Consider the following 19,643-nt stretch of genomic DNA (forward strand, 5'->3'; position numbering starts at 1 on the left):
GGATGTAGTGAAGCAAAGCACTTAGTATTGAATTACCCAAATCAAAGTGTCTTAACAGTTAATGGCAAAGCCAATAGGTCACACTTACCTTTATGTACAAGCAAGACGGATTGGCATTGCCAATGCATGTTTATAGCAGCTTTCAGTGTACAGGACATGAAGAGACAATGCCAACAGTGTAATGACCCATCCATTTAGTGAGTTATGAAGTGAAATAAGATGGCTAGAAGGCCCGCTTGCGAGATTGGGTGTTGGGAAGAAAGCGGGAGACTGGCTGTTAAAGCAAACACACCACTGCGCTTAGGTCAGCTTTTTAGGTCTAGCCCGGGAGCAAGGCATGCTGTGTTAAGGTATGGACGTGAAGCTCCGCTTACTCTGACCAGTTTTTTCATTGGCTTGTGTCATTGTCTATTGTAAACTGTGGCTTTTCATTGGTCAATAGGCTTAGTAGTCCCTCCTTAATAGCACCTTTTCCTATTTTGTAACCTCCCATGAGGACACCCCCTGTTACCTGTGTTGTTGCTGGGCACCTTTTAATTACAGCCCCCGAGCACTATTTTCTCAACGAGCGTTGTCCTGCCTGCTCTTGCCGACAGAAAAGGGTAGGACACGCTCTCTCCTATCATTTGTAGTGCAATAGTCTCGCATATGCGAAAGTTCATGCTATTGGCATTGTAAATGGCAATGCCCTTTGTTTGTTTAAAAAAAACATAAATAAAATGCATTGTCATTGGGAATGCCAAAGGCTCAAACTCTCGTAAATGCGAGACCTATTGCATTGCACATGCTTGTTATAAAGTTGCAGCTGTGAGCACCGAATGCAATATAGATCTTTATTACTACCATAAGTAGTTTGGACGAGGCTGCTTCGGCTGTCCCCAGAGTTCATGTCGGCTCTACACCTGAGGACCACTGAGCTGAGCCCGCCTCAGCCAATTGTTGCTTTGTTATGACAGAAGGAAGGAGCACGTCAGGGGACTCGTTTGGTCCCGGTAAGAAAATACAAGTTTGTGGCGAACTATGAGGCATATTATCAAGGCAGGCGAAATGAAATTATCGCCGATTTTGCGGCCGTTTTCAGCCGCAAAGCGATGGTATTTCATCGCCCTATTAGCAAGCTGTCTAATCTCTCATTGCCCGCCTTGATAATATGCCCCTTTGTTCTATGGAGTGGTTAAGATCGTCAATTTATATTTAAGAAGGTATGCGTGAGCATGCATGCTAAGAGAGTGAATAAGCGATAACCGACCTTTTCAAACACCAGTGTGTGAACCAAATCTATAATGTACATATTTTTATAGCATGCAACAAATGAATTGTTTAGTATGTGTTTTTTAGCATAATGTCTTTAAACATTTTTTTATTGGATTAGGGATGTAATATATGAAAGGTGTTTATGATCAAATAATGTTAATTGAATAGTAATTGTTCTGTGTAATGTGTTTTTAGATTGTATTGGCACGGTCATTAGTTGCACAGAGTACAGTCTTGAGCAGATTGGATGTTTGAAATGCTCTTCTGTTAGAATCTCCAACATTTCTTTTGGATAGACTTCGTAGGATTCAGTCCACGGCAGCCAAACTTGCCATGGGCTGGCCTAGACGGTCCTCTTCCTCTCGGGCCCTGGCAGATCTGCATTGTCTGCTGCTGGGGCAGAGAATTCAGTTTAAGTCCCTCTGCCTAGTGTTTAATGCCCTGCATGGGCTGGGTCCTGTCTCTCTGCAGAGGAAATTCGAGTGTTATAGTCCAGCCAGAAACCTCCGTTCCGCTTCGGCGAGATTAGTGAAGACCTCGAGGTTCAGGAAAGTCAAAGCGGGTGGCAGAACCTTTATGGTCGCCGCTGCCAGACTTTGGAATGGGCTCCCTCTTGGAACTGAGACAAGTTAGTGATCTCCTTCTCTTCAGAAGGAGACTAAAAACATGGTTGTTTCCGAATATCTAGGGGTTGTTTTCTGGGTGGTTCCACCCGTCGCTCTTTTGCACGTTCCCCACTATGTACTCTGGGTTTGCCAGAGCCAGGATGCATGTTAGGTGACAGAGCGCTTTAGAAATGAAATAAATAAATAAATAAATATTGGGAGACACTGAACCATAAATAAAAAGCCTGAAGAAGGTGGTGATCCGTACTAGACCACCGAAACGCTTCGCTCTGTTTTGATTGAGCACCCAAGTTTCGTCAGGTTGTTGATTAGAACAACAATACAACCAAGGGATCAACCTTGGCTACCAACTAGGAAGGATATGGACCTGGATTGCTGGTTTGACTTAATAAGTCTTTAGTATTTTGTATGTTTTTTGCTCCCAGGTTATCATCTTTATGGAATACTTTTCAATGTGAATTGTTCTAATTGAAGTATAGATCTTTGATCTTTTTATATATAAACTGTTTTAACCATTGAGTCCTATCAGGATCGTGAATAATAAAATATACAGTATATTTTTTATATTATTGTTTTGGTTTTGATTTGGTGTTGATGCTTGAAAGTGATGTGTATGAAAGATAAATTTGTGTCTATGGATGCTTAAGGAGCCCAAAGGGATCTTGCTTTTGATAGAAGTTGCTTTGTTATTCAGCACATTCATTGCCCATTGGTTGACTGTATCTGTCAATCATGACACTTGGAGACGTGCCATTGCACAATTAGCCAGGTCGCCATCTTGGGGCGTCTGTGAGATGAGTCCACATGTTTCTTGCTAATTTGGAAAAATATTTTCCGCAGTGTATACAACTCAGGACACGGATTGTCAAATTTGCTGCTGTTTGGGGAATTTATGAGCTTCACTGTGACCAGACAACTTAACAAAAATGCTGTAAATATCCATTAAAATACATCACCTTTCAAGAAATGCAATGCATGTCTGTCCAGAGCTGGGAAAGTGATCCAGTTGGGATTTGACCATTTATTGACTGTAATGTGTATTTCCTATTATCAAGAGCACTTCAAAACCAGAAAACAACTTTGAAGGCAAGCAATGATGGACGGGAGAAGAGCCTCAAGAAAGCTGGGAGAATTCACAGGAGGTCGATGCCTCTGCCCAGAGTTGCGGATCACATCTCCTGCATCACCGGCAGGGCTGGGGCAGAGTCACTGACACTGCAGACACACCTCTGTATTAAGTAGTAGGTCTGGTGCCTGTGAAGCACACCTCTGATGTGGCAATAGGTGGGAGCAGGATTAGTATCCACCCTAATACACATCTGAGAGGTCTTGAGTCAGAGATATCACTGAAGAACCACTAGGGCTGGGGCAGCATCAGTCACACCAGGTACACCTCTGGAATCCACTAGGCTTCAGATAGTCAGTCACACGTCAGATTTTACTTTGAAAGATCAGGGGGGCCAAGACAATCAATCCGTATTTAGAGGGTGACTCATCAGCCCAGGGGGTATCCGGGCACTCAGGTCCTGCTGGTCTCAGTCGAAAAGCCAGGTCTTTAGTCTCCTTCTGAATTCCACCAGCGAGGAGTAGGTCATTGATGGTGGAGTAGGAGAAGGAATGACCTCCACTGTGACTTCAGTGAATGCGGGGGGATGCGAGTTAGGGAGGCGGAGCCCACGTGTCTGGTGGGTTGGTGGAAATTCAGCTATTGGTTGAGGTGTGCTGATCCCTGGATGTGTCTGGCCTTGTAGGCGTGTGTCGACAACTTGAACTGACATCTCTTCTGGATTGGGAGCCAATGGAGGTTCCTGAGGTGGGGGGGATACGGGTTTGTCTGGGGAGGTTGAGGACGAGTCTTTTAGTTATCGGTCTCTCAACTGAAAAACAACTATTGAAGCAGGGAGTGAGTAACACGTCAGCTGCACAGCTTTCTGCCTGTAAGAGTGGAGCCGAGGCTTGCCATGCTAAAGTTGGAGACTCAGGGGCTTATTAACAAGCCCCCTGCGTCGCCGGTGTGTCACTTTTTCCCATATTAAATGCGACGCAGCAGCGGTACAAGGGGCAAGCCCCTCAGTTGGGTCTGGTGATGCAGCAGCTTGAATGGGGCTAGTGACCATTTTACCTTCTTTAAAACTTAGCACGTGGGCGTGGATGCTTGGATCGGCAGTGAGATTCAGACGTAAGAATATCCTGGTTACGTATAGCGCTTCCTATCACAGCTTTTCCGCTAGTTCTACATCAATCCAAGCCCACACATCCATTAAAGCAGCACTCAGCCCAGCCATTCTTCCATCCTTGCATTCACCATTATTCACTCATCCAATTATTGATTGATCAATGCACTCAGTTACTCGCTCACTCATTCATCAATCCAACGCACTCACCCTTTCATTCATCCACGCACAAAGTCACCCACTCATCCATTTATTGCACATGCTTTACAGGCTACATTTCAGAGCAAGTTACATTTTGCGCTGGAAAGTAAAATGTTTATCAACACTTTTGTCTCTTTCTGTGACCTTACCCAAGCACAAAGTGTTGCTAAAGCTGCCCCTGAATGCCCAGGGGCCTTCCATTGAGGGCACAAGTGTGTCTGCTTGCGATAAACATATTACTTATGCACTAGCGAGCTACATTAGAAGCTGAGTGACCTTAGCATAGCAGAGTACACCAGGCCTCTCTGAGGTACATCCACCACTTCACACAAGTTTACTGTCAGTTGTGGTGAGGCCAAGCATGGTAGGGGGATCAGTGTCCTTTGTCAAGCAGGCTGAGCCTGTTGCTGAAATGTCAGGAAAGGATCAATTTGCTCCTTGCCCAGACAGGAACTGGACTGTTGGTTCCCAAAAATATGGCTGCCTACTAGCCTGTGAATGTGCAAAGTCAGCATTGTATCGCCCGTAAAATAACCCACCATAATTTGCATACTGTTGTATGGAATAAACCTGCAGCCATATTTTCTCCAAACAAAAAAGTTGTGTTGTGTATTTATTTATTCATGCCTTTTCCTCTTGGGTGCAGGTTGGGATCATCTTGCGCCAATAATGGAACTACGCGGCTGCCCGCGGCCCCCGCAGGGGGCCACCTCGGAGGGCGTCCACCCTTAGTGGCATTTAGGCACCTCCCCACTCGCATTTGTGGGACTCCAGGAGGAGTCCCCTTACAGGGCGTGCTGGACACGTCATGTCCAGCGCGCCGGGGGGATGGGGAGGAGTATGTAGGCCTCCCCCCGCCATTGTTGAGCCTCTTTGCTGCTCGGCACGCCGTCTCTGCCCATCGTTTTCGTCGTCGCTGCTCCTCGGGCCGGAAGGTGCCGCTTGCGCTCGCTAAGCGTCATCCTTTCGGTGAGTGTAGCTCTTTGCTGCCCGACACGCCGTCTCTCGCCCCACCGCATACCCGGCATGGGGCAGACAAGGGAATTTTGAGGATGTTGTAATGTTTTCTTTGTTGTTGCAGGTGGAGTTACAGGGCGATCTGGAAGCAGTCTGGGTACAGAAGGTTACCTCTGCAAGAGCACAATAAGGGTGCCAGAGCCAAATCCCAGGAGCCTCGGGGGAGGGTCCTGGAACAATGACATCGGCGCCCCGTTAGTCCATCGGGCGGTTGTGGGCCTGAACAACCGGGGGCTTGCCTTGCTACGCTTTGCCCTGAAAGGGGCGTGAGTAATAAGGGACCAATGTGTCACGTGATCGAGTAAGGGTATCACCCCTATAAGGGTAGCGCTGATTGGGTTTCCACAGTGCTTGGCTCATCAGGCGGGCAGGGTAGCATAGGTTAGTACGGCTACCTGCCCTTGGATCACCCGTAAAATAACCCACCATAATTTGCATACTGTTGTATGGAATACACATGCAGCCATATTTTCTCCAAACAAAAAAGTTGTATTGTGTATTTATTTACGCATGTCTTTCCACTTGGGTGCGGGTGGGGATCATCTTGCGCCGATAATGGAACTAAGGACTGTTGGTTCCGAAAAATATGGCTGCCTACTAGCCTGTGAATGTGCAAAGTCAGCATTTTGAAGTAATTAAATGCAGCAGGGCTCATTTGATATTAGTCTCTATTTTTCGGGGGTCTCAGTGAGGCAGGCAAAGTAGGTCAGAGGTGGGGAGATAGATTACCGCTTTGGGTGTCATGTGACCTTTTGCATTGATGTGGTTGGTGGGATAGCCATGACGTGGATAGATAGCGTGGTACACACTGTGGGCTAATTCGCAGGAGGTTACAGGAAAGTGTGTTTGTGACCGAGTTTGCAGTGTTCCCTGGTGTGCGATATGTGGGGAAGGGTAAAGGCCATGGAAGCTCGAGGTGGGGGCGGTGGGGAGAAGCAAGACATGGGGGAGCAGTTGCTGATTGATCTGTGAGAAAATGGGGTAAACATGAAGGGGAAGATTTACAAGCCCCTTCCGCCACTTAGGCTTGTAAATTTGCCCCGAAGTGACCAAAATGAGGAGACGGGGTTTGTGCTCTGACCCTGCATTCAGTAGAGCGAACACGTCCATAACATTTGATGCCATGGATCAATGAATTCATATTCATTTGCAGAGTTCACTGTTACCCACTGGCACTGATTATACAAGTTATTGACCGAATGATGAGTTACATAATTCACCATGAGTGGATATTTAAAATGTCTCAAGGATCTAAGGAACATCGAGTGAGCAGAGAGAGTGGAAGGGAGTTCCAAGCTGTGCTTAATTTGTTAAGAAATAAGTGCTAGGGCTCTCGCCAGGAGGCCACAGCAGCTTGAACCACCCATTGTCCCTGCTAGAGCTGACAGTGACAGTACCAACACAACTACTAACTATCACACTCCTGCAAGCACAATATTCAGACTATTCCAGGACGCCAAAGCTATAAGAATGGCTTGAGCGCAGGTATTAGTAATTTTCAATGTATAAATATATTTTTTTAAATAATTTTTATTGCGGGATAACTATAGCAATACGTTACAGATGACCACAGCGTTGCATTGCAGTTTGAGCAGACAATACTCAGACTGTTGCAAATTTTGACAGATTGCATTCTGTTAGTTTCGTTCATACGTGTTCTCGCTATGTGCTATGAAGCCAATAACCAGGCACGTCAATACGAGGTTGTATATCCCCCTTTTTAGGGCGAGGCCTCCGCCCACGTAAGTGGGAGGAGTTTCGAGATCCTAATGTTAAAGAAGAGAAAAAAAAAGTATCTCCTAGGGCTTTGGCGAGACAAATTCCACACATTCTTTAGTGTGTTCTGTCATCTGGCCAGTGATTCGTCTTCGTTGTGTTGTCGTTTTAATAGGGTTGAAGTGATAGGGTAAATGTAGTTTTCATCCGCCATGTTGGGCATTTTTCGTTCGTGCTCGCGAAAGAAGTACATTAATTATAATTAGGAGCTGTCAGGGTGCCTCCGTAAGTGAATCCAGATGGCCGGGCGCGTTCACCATCTGTCTGAGCAGGCTGCGCCGCCCAGCCCCTCTCATCTTACATAAAAAGCTCCCAGTAACCCAAACAGGCCGGGTGTGATGCGCACAGACTGTCTGCAGGCATCTGCCCAAGAAGCCAATGGCTGGCTGCTCCATCCCGTCTGATTTATGCCGTGTGTGTGCGAGTGTGTGTGTTAAGCCTTAAATTGTTGAGTCTCTGGCTGGCTGCGGTGGTATTACTGGATGGCGGGAGCGTGTTTTCGGCTCGCAGCGCTGCTGGCGCTGATACCCGGCCCTTGGCCGGGGCTCAGCTCCAATCTCACACCTGTCTGAGACAATGAGCGCCTTGTTAGACACATCCCGCCGGCCGGCCGCCATCTTGCACATTTTAAAGCAGAGGTGGAGGGGAAGAGGTGTGGGCCGCTGCGCCCGCTGAAATGCTGACTTTTGAAGGAAGCACCATTCACCGCCAGATGTATAAGCATCATTTTGTGGGCACTTAAAAGCACCTCCCCGGTTAACCGAGACTTCCAGTTCGCTTTAAAGTCCGGCTGCTGTGTAATTACCTCGTTCTGTGCCACTTCTGTTTAATCAGGAAAAGGTAATAGGGCCCAGGGTTGTCGACACACACACACGGCACTTTAAGATGTGTTGACATTTGGCGAGGAGAAGCCACAGTTCTTAGTAAAATGCGTGCATTTTTCTCCCGCAGAGTGATCAGCGCTGCCAAATGTTTCCATGCCAGGGTTGGCTCGAGGCGCTCGATTTTGAGGCAGCAGCAGTGGATTCTGGGACCTAGCTTCCGCTGACCCAATTGAGGATACTCACTTTACTGATCTCGCAAGCATGGGAGCCTCATTTTGACTTGCCGGGGTTTACATTCATGTCCTTCAGAGGCAGAGCACTGCATTTGTCAGCAGCGAGCGTTCAGTTCACTGAGCCATCCTGGTAAATGTTGCAGAGCCCCCTCAGCTGACTCTCTATAGAGAAGGTGGCGTTCAGCCATTCCTGATTGGACAGCACTAAGCGTGCAGGGGTTGCAGTTCTACTTTTTCATTATAAATATGGGCCTAAAAGTTTCTCATTACTTGGTGCTGTGGTCTGCAAAACCTGGACGTGGGTACAGTCACTGCCAACACACGGGGCCACGTGACACCCATGCATGGGCTCCCAGGAACCACACTGCGCCACGGTGTTGGCTAAAAAGCCGGAAGTGGGCGGAGCTGTCACACGAGACTTTGGATTGGATAATTTTGAAGCTATGGGGAGAATTTCCGTGCTTCCCAATTCTTTAAAAATTAAACTCTTTTTTTATTTTCAGAGCCCCCAGGCACATACATTCTCTTTAATGTAGGCCTGAATGTTAATAGTCCAAGAAAAGTAAGTAGCAGTCTACTCTGTAAATGTATAACTCGGTCTAATATTTGCTAGTGACATGTCAGCTTATTACCTGGGAACTATCAGATGTTTGGTTAAATCTCCGAATCAGAAGTTTATTTTCGCAGTCTATTTTCACATGGGCATCCCCCTATTTCTGTATTAGTTTTGTCTTTTCTGCTTTGTCCTCCATTATGATGGTGGCTGAAAACACCTCAGGTTTGCATGTTTCTCTATTCCCCTGATTCTTTTTTAATGTACTTTGCCCTTTCGGGTCTCCAGCTTTGCCTTAACCCTGTTTGACTCCAGTCTTACTCTTGCACTATCCGCTTTACTTGACTTCAGGTCTGCTGCACACAGCCTGCCACAGGTCTGCTGCACGCAGCCTGCCTGGTCTCCAGGTTTACATTTACATCTCAGACTGTATTTAATCTCCAGCCTAAGTCGTGCAGCCTAAGTCGTGCACATCAGAACTTGCGTTCCTTTGATTTTTAATTGGTGTTTATTCTACTGTGATAGTGTCTGCCTCGATGCACCATATTACAAACACATTTTTCAACTTTAACATTGGATGTCAGGCTTCTGTGGTCCCCAGAATTCCCCTAACTTTCACACTACTGTTACTATTTTGATTACATTCTGTTATCATCTCTGCTCTTACATTTTTAAAAAGGAGCGATAGAATTTTTTTTGCCAGTGCAGTTTGAGAGTGCAGTTTGAGAGTGCAGTTTGAGAGTGTAGTTTGAGAGTGCATTATGAGAGTTGAGAGTGCAGATTGAGAGTGCAGATTGATAGTGCAGATTGAGAGTGCAGAATGAGAGTGCAGATTGCAGTTTGAGAGTGCAGTTAGAGAGTGCAGAGTGCAGATTGAGAGTGGAGAGTGCAGTTTGAGAGTGCAGATTGAGAGTGCAGTTTGAGAGTGCATATTGAGAGTGCAGAGTGGCAGTGAGTGCAGACTGAGTGCAGAGTGACAGTGAGTGCAGACTGAGTGCAGAGTGACAGTGAGTGCAGACTGAGTGCAGAGTGACAGCGAGTGCAGAGTGACAGCGAGTGCAGAGTGACAGCGAGTGCAGAGTGACAGCGAGTGCAGAGTGACAGTGAGTGCAGAGTGACAGTGAGTGCAGAGTGACAGCAGAGTGACAAGGAGTGCAGAGTGACAGTGAGTGCAGAGTGACAGTGAGTGCAGAGTGACAGTGAGTGCAGAGTGACTGTAGAGTGAGTGCAGAGTGACAGTGAGTGACAGTGAGTGCAGAGTGACAGTGAGTGCAGAGTGACAGTGAGTGCAGAGTGACAGTGAGTGCAGAGTGACAGTGAGTGCAGAGTGACAGTGAGTGCAGAGTGACAGTGAGTGCAGAGTGACTGTAGAGTGAGTGCAGAGTGAGTGCAGAGTGACAGTGAGTGACAGTGAGTGCAGAGTGACAGCAGAGTGCAGAGTGACAGTGAGTGCAAGTGAGTGCAGAGTGACAGTGAGTGCAGAGTGACAGCAGAGTGACAGTGAGTGCAGAGTGACAGTGAGTGCAGAGTGACAGTGAGTGCAGAGTGACTGTAGAGTGCAGAGTGACTGTAGAGTGCAGAGTGACTGTAGAGTGCAGAGTGACAGCAGAGTGCAGAGTGACAGTGAGTGCAAGTGAGTGCAGAGTGACAGTGAGTGCAGAGTGACAGCAGAGTGACAGTGAGTGCAGAGTGACAGTGAGTGCAGAGTGACAGTGAGTGCAGAGTGACTGTAGAGTGCAGAGTGACTGTAGAGTGCAGAGTGACTGTAGAGTGCAGAGTGACAGTGAGGGCAGAGTGACTGTAGAGTGAGTGCAGAGTGAGTGCAGAGTGACACTGAGTGGAGAATGAGTGCAGAGTGACAGTGAGTGCAGAGTGACAGTGAGTGCATAGTGACAGTGAGTGCAGAGTGACTGTAGAGTGCAGAGTGACTGTAGAGTGCAGAGTGACTGTAGAGTGCAGAGTGACTGTAGAGTGCAGAGTGACAGTGAGTGCAGGGTGAGTGCAGAGTGACAGTGAGTGCAGAGTGACAGTGAGTGCAGAGTGACTGTAGAGTGAGTGCAGAGTGAGTGCAGAGTGACAGTGAGTGCAGAGTGACAGTGAGTGCAGAGTGACAGTGAGTGCAGAGTGACAGTGATTGCAGAGTGACAGTGAGTGCAGAGTGACAGTGAGTGCAGAGTGACAGTGAGTGCAGAGTGACAGTGATTGCAGAGTGACAATGAGTGACAGTGAGTGCAGAGTGACAGTGAGTGCAGAGTGACAGTGAGTGCAGAGTGACTGCAGAGACAGTGTGTCAGGGTGCACATTGTGTGAGTGTGCAGAATGAGTGTGCAGGGTAAACAGTGTGTGACTATGCAGGGTGACATTGGGAGTGTGCGGGTGAGCAGTGTGTGAATGTGTAGGGGCAGTGTGTGAGTGTGCAGAAAACACCACACACACATACACCACACACAAACCACACACCTCAGTCTCTCAACACCACACACTTGTCACCACTCAACACAACACACTCACCACCACACTCACTCCCCAGGCTCACCCCCACAGACTCACCACCACACACTCACCAGCACACAGAAAACAACACACACAACAACACACCCCCAGCCGTCAATGAATGCTTTCACCATGCACAAACACCATCATCCATCTGTGCACGCTTTTACCAAGCACACACCCACCAGCCGTCAGTGCACCCTTCCACCAGGCACACACACCTCCAGCCGGCAGTGCACTTTTCCACCAAGCAATCGCAGTATGGTACACTTTACTTTTAAACATATTCATATAAAGCACAGCATGCCACCATTGGTAAAATTACAATTCAACCAAGATACTTCCACTACACACCACATGCACACACTCCATAACACATGGCAAAAAGACATTGGCTCAAACTCAAATAAATCTGAGCCCGATTGCATTTCTAATGCTTGTTTTTTCCTGGTACAACCGAACTATATTTACATTTTGCCATTTGGTATATAAAACCACAAACATCTCAAAAACTTTAAGTCTTAACAGAGCTAGGCAGCAAATTAACTGGACAATCTGTAGGTGGTATTGTATGGACTAATGTTCTAGCAATTTATTTTAAGGGCCATACGTCAACTCATACATCTTTTCAATGTATATTGACAGCTGTTATTGTGCTCATTCGTACATACATATCATTTTTGTTTGTCATTTGATGGATTTGTTTTGTTTAACCTTTGCCTCTGCCATGTTTCTCTGTTTACATTTCAAATTGTATTTTTAGTTATTTGTTATGTGTAACCTGGTGAGCATCATCTGTGTGTTGTATGTTGGAATTTTATATTAATTGTCTTTTTATGAATATTTGCAATAACAAACGTTTTTTCAAATAGTTGTTATGGGTACTTACTCGTTATTTTGGTTCTCTTCTTTCTGTTTCTAAATCCAGTTGTTTTATTTATGTAAAGTAATTGTGTTTTTGTTTTCTGGTACAAAGTAGTTCCTTAAACCATTATAGCTGTTATGTTATGTTATAATATATATTGGCCCCAGGTTCTGGGTAATAGGGTCGCCCCTGTTTGATAAAACCATCTCTAAATTAGGCAGACAGTACCGCCAGGTTGCAGATTGTCATAGGTGCCAGTATTGACAGTTAAGTGCCAGTGCGAGTAACGGAACCCACTGGCTCAAATTAAGCACTGGTTCCAAGTGAACTCTATCTAATGCAAGATAAGTTGCCACACTGTACGGGCTCTAGATTCAGTAAACAGAGAGGGTTTCAGATGAAGGGGCCTGTTGGGGCCTGCGAGGAGGGGGGTGTATTTCTTAAGTCTGTTTCTATTAAAGGTGGGGTCATTGTTGAAGACTATCCTTGGGCACAGATACGTAAACAAAGGTTGTTAAAAAGGACACAAGGTGGTCAGTGATGCAAGCACTCCCAGCTGCTCCTCCCTCCCACTTCGCCTTATATGAAGGACGCCACGCGGAAGCACGCAGCGGACGCGCCACTGGCGTGCCATAGGCTAACCGCCTGTCTGCGCCTGGACCACGCCCAGCGCCAAGTTCCCTGGTCCCCCCAACCGCTGCAACACCAGACATCTCTACGACTCCAGCGCCCTCCATGCTCTCAAAACCGGCCAAGACCACCGCTGCTTCCAGGCCACCCCAAAACGCACCCACGGACCATTCTCCTGCCACACCTGCAGCTTCACCTGCGACAGAGCCACCAAACCTCCCAGGACCGGAGCCAACTACCTTCGCTGCATACTCCTCAACACCCGCTCAGCACGCAAACACGCCATTGAGCTCTGGGACATGCTCGACACCTCCGCCCCTGACGTGGCCTACCTGACTGAGACCTGGTGGAACGACTCCTCGGCACCCGACATCGCCATAGCCATCCCGGACGGCTACAAGATCACCCGCAGAGACCGCACCAACAGGACTGGACGAGAAATAGCCAACATACACAAGTCCACCCTCAAAGTCTCCTCCCACTCAGGCGACACCCTTAGTACCACCGAACACCTGCACTTCCAGATCCACACTCACCCAAACACCACCCTCAGAGGAACACTCATCTACAGACCACCCGGACCCCGGCCTCAATTTAGCGACTCCATCGCCGACCTCGCCAGCACCCACGCACTCGCCTCCACGGATTACATCATCCTCGGGGACCTGAATTTCCACCTCGAGAACAACAACGACACCAACTCCACTACCCTGATCGACAACCTTGCCAACCTCGGCCTTAGACAACTCGTCACCGATCCAACACACGCCGCCGTCCACACGCTTGACCCTATCTTCTCCACAAGCCCACACGTCACCTTCAACCACACCACCGAACTCCACTGGACCGATCACCGATGCGTCCACTTCACCTACAAGAAGCCAACCACTGCACAAAACAGCTGCCCCACCGTGGCTGGAGTAAAGTCACCAAGGACCAGCTGACCACCTCCCTTGCGCAGAACCAACCCACAGACACCACGGACCCGGACGCCGCAGCACGCAACCTCAGCCATTGGATCAACAACTGCGCCAACACCCTCACCCAACTCAAGAAACCACCCAACAGCCACACCGGAAAGAATGCCACCTGGTTCACCGAAGAGCTCCAGACCTCCAAACGGAGGTGCCGAAAAAGTGGAAAAGAATTGGCTACGCAAACGTACACCAGCCAGCCACGCAGCCCACAAGGACGCCTCCCGCAAACATCACCACCTCATCAGACTGGCCAAAATATCATCCTTCAAGAGCCGCCTGGAAAACAACGCACACGACAGCAAAGAGCTCTTCAGCATCGTGAAGGAACTCTCCAACCCCAGCACCAACACCAACGACATTCCACCCTCTCAAGAACTGTGTGACTCACTGGCCGCCTTCTTCTACCAGAAAATCGCCGACATCCACGCCAGCTTCGACAACACGACTGCCCCCACCACACGGGACTCCACCACCCCAGCGAACACCACCCAAGGCCATCTCCTGGACCAACGTCAACAACGACGAGATAAGCAAGATCATGAACTCCATCCACTCCGGATCATCGTCAGACCCCTGCCCACACCACATCTTCAACAAAGCGGACACTGCCATCGCCCCCCAACTGCAGAAGATCATCAACATCTCCCTTGAGACTGCCACCTTCCCGTAAAGCTGGAAACACGCCCAAATCAACGCCCTCCTGAAGAAACCCAAAGCGGATCCCAAGGACCTCAAGAACTTCCGGCCCATCTCACTGCTCCGATTCCCGGCAAAGGTCATCGAGAAAAGTCATCAAAGCACAGCTGACCCACTACGTCGAAGACAACAGCATCATAGATCCGTCCCAGTCCGGATTCCGAAGAAATCACAGTACCAAAACAGCCCTCATCGCAGCCACAGACGACATCAGGACTCAACTAGACAACGGAGAAACATCGGCCCTCATCCTCCTGGACCTATCATTCGACACAGTCTGCCACCGCACACTAAAGGAACGCCTCAAGAAGCCGGAATCCAGGGAAAAGCCCTGGACTGGATCACTTCCTTCCTCTCCGGCAGAACACAGAGCGTGCGCCTCCCCCTCTTCCGCTCCAAAGCCACAGACATCATCTGCGGCGTACCCCAGGGATCATCCCTCAGCCCGACGCTGTTCAACGTCTACATGGTCCCCCTCGCAGAGGTCGTCCGCCGACACCACCTCAACATCATCTCCTATGCCGATGACACCCAGCTGATCCTCTCCCTCACCAAGGACCCGACCACTGCCAAAACGAACCTCCACGAGGGATTGAAAGCCATCGCCTAATGGATGAGGAACAGCCGACTGAAGCTGAACACGGACAAGACGGAGGTCCTCATCCTCAGACCCACACCCTCAGCCTGGGACGACTCCTGGTGGCCGGCCGCGCTAGGAAGAGCACCTACCCTCACTGACCACGCTCACAACCTGGGAATCATCCTTGACTCCTCCCTCACCATGGCGAAGCAGGTCAACGCGGTTTCCTCCGCCTGCTACAACACCCTCGGAATGCTCTGCAGGATCTACAAGTGGATCCCCACTGAAACAAGAAGGACTGTGACCCAGGCCCTCGTCAGCAACAGGCTAGACTATGGCAACCACTCTATGCAGGCATCCCGGCCAAACACCTACGACGACTACAACGCATTCAAAACGCCTCCGCCCGACTGATCCTCAACATCCCCCATCGCAACCACATCACCCCCCACCTGAGAGATCTTCACTGGCTCCCCATCGAAAAGAGGATCACTTTCAAGCTCCTCACCCACGCACACAAGACCCTCCACAACACCGGATCAGTCTACCTCAACGACCAACTCAGCTTCTACACCCCCACCCGCCAGCTCCGCCAACCTCACCCTCGCCGCAGTCCCCTGCATCCACCGCACGACCTCCGGCGGCAGATCTTTCTCCTTCCTCGCCGCCAAGACTTGGAACTCCCTCCCCACACACCTACGGTGGACCCAAGACCTCCTCACCTTCAGAAGACTCCTCAAGACCTGGCTCTTCGAGCAGTAGCAGCCACCCCCCTCAGCGCCTTGAGACCCTCACCGGTAAGTAGCGCGCTGATTGATTGATTGAGATGTGCCGCCGCGTTATGGACCGCTTCGCTTCTGGTCAGTAGATGCTGAATCAGACCCAGGACAAGAGAATCAAAGAAGTCAACCCATAATGAACTGGTGGTTTCAACCACAGCTATCTAGTGGGTAGCAGATAGAAGGGAAATGATCTTTATTAGAATCATAAGGAGTAAATAACCAAGAGGCTACTTCCATGCTAACATGGGGATGAGTAAGAGAGCTTGTTGTCAAAAATGACCCCAAGCTTCAGTTCCCTCAACCGGGAAAGATCAGATGTCCAGGATGGACACATCATATTTCATAAAACTCTTGTGGGGACCAGTCTTAACCCCAAGCTGGCTCTATTGCTTCAGTAGACATCAATACCATGTATTCTTCCCCATTGAAAGGAGAACTGATGTAGACCTGTTGTTTAATTATAAAAGGAGTGGACACGATCACTGTGCCCCAGACAAGTCCAGCAATGACAACAAAGGCACCTTCAGCCGTCGGTGAAGGATGCCCTGAGGTAACAGCATTTGCCCAGCCTAATTTTACAGAAAACTGCTGCATACTCTGAAACTGCTGACTGCTCAACTTATTTATTGGTCCACTGATTTTTTTTCCTGTAAATATCCTCATGTGATGTAATCTTTATCTACTCTAGATACACACATCTTGTTCTTGGGACTGCTGTTAGGGTTAGAGGAGTTGTTTTATAGTACGGCATTGGAGTGACATGCCATAGCCCACAAAGTCCAGTGGAAGCCAGGTGAACACCTTGATATGAAAACCCACATCAAAGTAATGGCAAAAAACGCACGCTTTCATCTGAACTACTTAAGAAAAATGAAGTCATTCCTATCAGAGAAAGACCTAAAACTAGCAGTGCAATCATTGGTGATCTCAAGAATTGAATATGGATGCACAACACTTGCAGGCCTTCCAAAAATCTCTACTTCTCCCTTAAAAGCATGCCTCAATGCAGCGGCTAGACTTATCACAGGATCAAGGAAATTTGACCACATCTCCCCTCACCTGAAAGCTCTAAACTGGCTACCCTACGAAGCTAGAATACAACTAAAAATGGCATGTATCGCCCATAAAGCAATTCATCATAACACACCCAGATATCTTGCCAAGAAAATAAAAATTGCAGGAGGAAATAGACCCATCCGGAGTGCTAATCTACTGATGCTGAGACCACCTATCTTCAGGAAGAAAAAAACTTATGAGAGATCTTTCTCTGGTGCAGCCCCTAGAATATGGAACTCCCTTCCTGCGAACATCAGAAAGATCTCGAACACTGCAACATTCAAGAAGGAAACTAGGTCGTTTCTCATGAACAAATTCCTCCAGTAGATAGTCAACTTGCCTTCGGCGACTCTACAGCGAGGACCATCTGGATTACATATTGGGAAGCATAAAGAAGTTGACCCTCAGCAAGAAGTCATTGACGGTACTCTTGCATCTGCCCTTTATGTGCTCGTTTTTGATATATTCTTTATTTTTTACAGGCTACATATGTGCGTGTTATTATCCTTGTTGTTCTTATTATATTCCATATGCTGTTAAGCGCTCTGATACCCAAGGGTCTAGTTCGCACTATAGAAAACTGTTATAAATAAATAAATAAGGTGAATAGGACCTCAGGGGACACCAGTGAGAGGGGAATCTTGGTGAGAGAAGGATTCTGGAAATTACACCACTGTCGGGAAGCTGGAATTATTACAGCATCAGAGGTAGAATCTTTGACAGTCGCAGGTACGCCATCTTTGTTTGGAGGATTGCTGGCCAAGGAGTCAGAGGCTTTTGAAAATGTCTCAATCAACAGACTTTATGATTGCTCCACTTGCACCCTCACAGCCAACAGTGTATATTGTTGCATGAATGCTTGGGATCATGGAACTTTAGTAGGCAGGGACTGTCTTCCTACCACCTGAGTACCCATGAACCAAGGGGCCGACTAGCTATACTGCCTCACTCACCCTCCTACTCACTCACAAAGGAACAGGTGATTAGACACCCCAGAGCACATCACTCCCAACTCTCTCAGAAATCATGGTTGCAGGACACACCCTGTCACTCACACTCTCGTTCCAGTCCAAAATAAGATCTGACAAAGACACAAGGAAATTTTGAAATGTTTATTTTAACTATTGTGTCCTAGTATGCAGTATACGTGCCACAGTGAGTAGACAAATGCCTAACACAAGTACGGTTAGTATAGCAAGTAGTCCGTAAATCATAAAAGGTGCTGTCATGATATATAACAGCATAACCTAACCTCCCTCCCTTTCTATAGAAACACCATAAATATATATCAGAAGATCTCTGGGTGTTTGCAGCAGACCCCGTACCTCAGTCTATAGATGAATGATCTACATCACAAGTCCTGTCACGCTCCCTTCTCTGGAAAGATCCCTCTCCAACTGTGTGTTATCCACCCATGTATACCTATATGAGCAAAGTATGTGTTCCCAAACAACAGCTGCATCTGCTTGTTTTGTCTAGGTGCTAGGGCCTGACTGGAACAAAATAACAAGGGGCATTGTTGTTCGACGTCTGCAGAACGAAAAACAACAGTATGTTTTGTGTGCAAGTTGCAGTGCGGCACAAAGTAAAATATGATCGTGTAGTAATGTACACAAAGCAGAGGACAGGCTGCCATGGGCTCATGCTAACAGGGAAAATTACAATGGCCACCTGGACCATGCACACTTTCCCTTTGGTCAGGACAGTAGCAGATAATGGTTCCAGAAATGACTAGTAAGCAGAGTCAAAGTGTTGCATGTGAACGTTCAATATAGAACACGGCGGAATCAGTAAAAAGATTGCGCACAAAAATATATCCATTTACCGCGTGTCATCCGCAGCCAATAAATATGACGCCAAGTGGAAAGGCATCAACTCCAGTAAGGCGTCTGAACCTTCCAAAGTGAAAAGTGCAGCCATCCAATTGAGTAAATCAAATGAACAGACATGTTCCTCATATCCAGTGGTTGCTAAGACCACCCCAGGAGAACCAGTGTTGACTTCAATAAAACTGAGATCCTAGAGTCGGTGTGCACCTGCGTATTAAGCTGTATCTGCCACAGGCCCCAGTAATGGATTATACACAAGCCACATACCCAAAAAACATTCTTGGTTATGGGACATCAACGGACCCATCATCAGATCATAATCAAGGTCAGTGTGTGACGTTTTTCAGGGCAGATTATCCAGGGTCCACTGGATGCAATAAAACACAGGTTGCACAAAGTTGAAATAGGCACAGCGGAAGGTCTGACAGAAATTGACATCCAGAGCTTCTAGTGGCATCAATCCTATAAGCTGACACATCCGCTCACGGTACAGCTGCAGCTGTTCATGTCCGGGCAGAACCACATATCGAGAAGTAATTGCAGAATAGAAGAAAGAGGACAAGGATGCCACAAATCAAGACAAGCAGCAGTGGGAACCCACCGAACACGCTTGAAAAAATAGAATGTATAAAGGCAGGAATTACTTCAAAAATCGTCTGGAGTGAGGAAACCAGGGCCTCTTTATGGTGTCTTAATCCCAAGTTTTTACAAAGTTGGATAAGCCAACGTTGCCGTATATGTTTATATGAAGAGCAAAAGAAAAAAACATGGGACTCAGACTCTTCTTTGGCCCCACATGCCGGACATTCAACTAACCAATTCGGGGACCATTTGTAGGAGAAGGCCCTTAACGGGAGTGTACCATATCTAAATTGTAAATAGTATTTCCTTGCTGTAGTAGGTAAAATCTCATCTAGGAATGGCTCTACTATGTATTCGTCTTTCTTATTAAAAAAGTTGACAGTAAGCGGGCCCAGAGAAGAATTACCAAGGGTAGCCAAAATTCTGGACCTGCGATCCAAATTAACCAAGTCAGCGTGCAACAACTGTGCGCAGACCACTGCAGGATTAGACCAG

General features: G+C 47.7%; 1 pseudogene; it reads left to right on the forward strand.

Moving 5' to 3' along the window:
• Positions 1-6,175: 6,175 nt before the first annotated feature.
• The window catches only part of LOC144769969 (early activation antigen CD69-like), a 107,922-nt pseudogene continuing 94,454 nt past the window's right edge, over positions 6,176-19,643 (forward strand).

Source organism: Lissotriton helveticus, chromosome 7 (assembly GCF_964261635.1).
Source record: "Lissotriton helveticus chromosome 7, aLisHel1.1, whole genome shotgun sequence".
Lineage (NCBI taxonomy): Eukaryota > Metazoa > Chordata > Amphibia > Caudata > Salamandridae > Lissotriton > Lissotriton helveticus.